Below are 4518 nucleotides of genomic sequence, written 5' to 3'. Positions count from 1 at the left end.
TATTCCTCACTGTCCTGTCTTTCTCCCTGGTGTGCTGGCTCAGATGTGTCGCTCACATGCTAGCAGTATTAGCGCTAGCTGAAGCTGCACTTGATTTTAAAAACAAATCAGTCAGTTTGCAGCATTTTTCAACGTCAGCCAACAGTGCTCTCTTATATTTCTCTCTCTTTTTCTCTGCTCCCCTCCCCCTTGTGTCGCTTGATGCCTTGATTCATTTTTTTGTCAACAGTACAGCTTCCAACTTCCAACGGTAGCTTCCAACTTCAAATTTTCAACTTCCAACAACCACGCTGACGCAGACCATAGACAGTATAAAGATGCAGACGCGGTCTACTCGATTGTGTCTTGAAATTCCCAGAAGGCATTGCTTTTTTTTTACTTTTGCAAACAAATATTTAAATAAAAGAAATGCAGGTAGATCTGTTTTATTTCAAATCATGCACGTTTACGTTTTTGAACATCTGATCTGAATAAGTAACTTTGCTACAAAACAATACAGACTAATGTAAAAGTTCGTGACTGTAGAGGGTAACCATGACTGTGATATTGAGAGACTCATATGTGGTATAAATACTGATCAGATTATGTTATGTTATTACTAGGTGTGAAGGATTTGGACAGGTATAGCTATCCTAAGGCTGAAGGTCTTTATTATTGAAGCTTTGAAAGGGGGCCGAAAGAAATTATATGGGCTGCTGTTTACAATTGAGTGGCCACATGGCTGTGACAATCATGTGGCTCTTATTGGCCGGCCGGCCCAAATGGCCCATGAGGGCCCGCGGCACCTCTGACATCTGCCCAAAATACCAGATTAGGAAACCTTTATTGCAACCTTGGCACTGTAAGATGTCCAGACTAGCAACATTCATTTTTGTTTTTTGCGTCCTGCTGCTCCCATCGTCAGCCAGGAAATACTTTTTTTTAAACAATGCAATTACCAGTTTGGTAGCGAAGGAAGGCCGAGACTAAGAGCTACATGGAAACATATGCACCAAACAAGCCACTTTGAAATTTTGCTGTTTCATGAATACAAAAGTTGGGTGACCCCCCCCCCCCCCTCTGGACTGAAAAATGTTGGATGACCCTCCCCTCAAAAAAGAATAAAAAGACATGACCCTCCCCTATTTTCCTCCGGTGGTCCATTCCATAAATTCTGAACGGTCCCTTACCCATTCCCCCGCCCCCATGGTGGTGTTTGCTGACCAGATGAAGTAAAACGTTATCAGAAAACAGTATTTCAATGAAACTTTCGTTTAGCTTCATTCCTCTACACCCGCACTATCTTGGATCTCAGTCCATGAGCATGTAGATCATTTCAATTCTAGAATTACAAATGTTATTGATGCCATTGCTCCCACTAAGGTGAAAGCTGTCTCTGGTAGAAAGAAAAGATCTGAACGCAGCTATTAAAAAAAATAAACTACACATCTGAGTTGACAAATATGATATGCAGAGTTCCCCAAGGCTCCATTCTTGGGCCTCTTCTATTCAACATCAAAGCTTCCACTGGCTCAGATTATGGAAAACAATCAAATAAGTTAACATAATTATGCAGAGGACACACACATTTCCATAACCATATCACCAGGGGACTATGTTCCAATGCAAACACTGAGTAAATGCATTGAACAAATCAACCAGTTGAAGGGGCCAGAACTTTTTTTAAATTAAACGAGGACAAACCAGAGGTAGTTATTTTTGGAGCCAAAGAGGAACGATTAGAAGTCAGTGCTCAACTTTAATCGGCAATGTTAAAAACAATGGACAAAGACAGAAATCTGGGTGTAGTCATGGACTCAGACCTGACGATTACAAAAGCCAGCCTATTAACCCTAACCTTAAGAATTAAGGCATGGATACCTGAACCGAGCCCAACGGGTACTGATGGTACCCAAAGGGCCGGGCTGGGTTCGGACAGATATTTAGAAATTATGGTCGGGGTCGGTAACATCAGCGTGATAAGGCATTTGTTGTAAAATGGTGCTGTGGCTCCTTTAAGAGAGCTCAGTGTGTGTGGGTGTGTGTATGTGTGTGGAAAGTGGGCAGAAGAGAGAAAGAGGAAGCAGACGTGTTGTAAGCAAACGGAGCAGAGTTGTTGCAATAAGTTTAAGTTTTATTGTAGCTACACAGTGTGTGCGGTATAAACCCCAGACTGAAAGCCAAGTTCATTAATTTGCTCACTAGAAAATTATATTATATTATAAGGATATTAACCCTGACGATATTCATGTTATAACGTCGGCCCAGCAGAAAAGGTTAACACATTGAACATTTTAACAGCTTATTAACGTGCACTTGTTGCCCCGTGTGCGCTGATGCCTCATCTGTTGACATTTCCGATTGCCTTCCTATAGTTGCATAATAAAAGCTTTCCAAACAGAATCGTAGCCATGTGTCATTAGTATGAGAAAAAAAGAAACAGATTTTAACTGTGTCGGGCTCGGGTCGAGCTCGGACACAAATTTCTTAATACCTGTCAGGCTCTGGCCGGGTTCGGTCACGGCTCTGTCGGACGAGGGCCTGGCTCGGACAGAAAGATTTGGCCCGATCCGCACTCTATTAAGAATATATCAAGGGTTAAAGAACTTATGTCTCTGCAGGATTTAAATTTATATATTAAATTTCTATTTTATCTTAAATAGACTTGACTACTGTAACAGTGTAGTGACAGCTGCAGCTGAATCAAAATGCTGCTGCTGGAGTCCTCACTAAGACTTAAACTATGAAAGTTGATCACAACACTCCAGTTCTGAGGTCTTTACACTGGCTTCCTGTCTCTCAAAGAATGGATTTCAAAATACTACTGTTGGTTTGTAAGGCACTGAATGGTTTAGGGCCAAAATACATTTCTGATCTTCTGCTACATTATGAACCATCCAGACATCTCAGGTTGTCTGGCACAGGTCTGCTTTCTGTCCCCAGAGTCAAAACTAAACATGGAAAGGCAGCATTCAGTTTTTATGCACCACATATCTGGAACAATCTCCCAGAAAACTGCAGGTCTGATGCAACTCTCAGTTCTTGTAAATAAAGGCTGAAGTCTTTTCTTTTTTTTTTTATGCTGCCTTTTTAGGTAATTGTTCATTTCTTACACTACACTGTAACTTCTAATCTTGTATTTCACACCTGTCTTTTTGTCCTTTTTAAATTATCTTTAATGAATGTTTTTGTTTTTAACTGCTCTTTAATGTTCCCGAAAGCACTTTGAATTGCCTTGTTTCCAAAATGTGCTATATAAATAAAGCTGCCTTGCCTTGCTAACTTGGCTGTAGGGTCATTGTCCTGTTGGAAGGTGAACCTTGACCCAGTCTGAGGTCCTTAGCCATTTGCATATATAAGCAGTGCAGTTACTAAAGCTGTAAGCAGCAGACCAAAGAAGTTTAGAGAAAAAAAATATTTTCTTTTCATTTGTATATGAAGAGTAACAAAACGCATGGATTGTGGAAATACAGTTCTTTTATTTAGGAAACTGAATTTTGATATGTTATGTTGTGATTATGCGGTAATGGGTTTAGGAAGAGACATGTGAAGTCGAGACTGCAGTTAAGGTAAAGCACATACAAGTGTATAAATATAGTCTGGCAGAAGCAAGGGAAGCAAGCACACTAGCCTGTCCTCAATTTCCCTGTTCTTTACACAACAAAATTATAATCTGACTACAGGCCTCATGCCCGGGGCCTGTCAGTTTCCTCCAGACAAGACGCTTAGAATTAAGGCTGAACACCTTTAACCTTGGTTTCTTCAGATGAGAGTATCTTGTTTCTATACAGTCTGAAAGTCCTTACCATGTTTTTGTAAACTCCAAGCTGCTCTCATATGTCTTTCACTGAGGAGAGGGTTCTGTCAAGCCATAAAGCCCAGATCGGTGGACTATTGCAGTGATGTTTGTCCTGGAAGTTTCTCCCGTCTCCACAGCCAGAGTGGCCATCAGGTTCTTGGTCACCTCACTTACCAAGGCCTTTTCTGTCATGTCACGACATATGAGTCAATACATTTTTGTTAACTTACTGTAAAAATAATACACATGCAGCATTAACACATTTATCACAATGAGTAAAACACGTCTTAAGGATAATGAAGCATACTGCTTTATCCAGGTAAGGGTTAAACTCAAGGGCAACTGGCCTTGGTCAAAGGGGCCAAGAAGGCGTTTCATCACTCATCCGAGAGACTTCTTCAGTTCTAACTGAACAGTAAGGAAACCCAGCTATTTAACCTTTATAGGGTCATTGTCAAGATGATTCTAAATACAGAATTTTTGTCTGTAACCTTTTTTTTTTTTTTTTTAACACACACACACACACACACACACACACACACACACACACACACACACACACACACACACACTAGAGTCCGGATCGGGACGAATTTTTCTGTCCGAGCCAGGCCTGCGTCCGATAGAGCCGTGAACAAACCCGGCCCGGGCCTGACAGGCATTAAGGAATTTGTGTCTGAGCCCGACCTGAGCCCGACACAGTTAAATTCTCTTTTTTTTATCATACTAGTGACACACGT

The sequence above is a fragment of the Perca flavescens genome, chromosome 2, assembly GCF_004354835.1.
Source record: "Perca flavescens isolate YP-PL-M2 chromosome 2, PFLA_1.0, whole genome shotgun sequence".
Taxonomy (NCBI): Eukaryota; Metazoa; Chordata; class Actinopteri; order Perciformes; family Percidae; genus Perca; species Perca flavescens.
The sequence above is the reverse complement of the archived record's forward strand: the minus strand, read 5'-3'. Positions refer to the sequence as shown.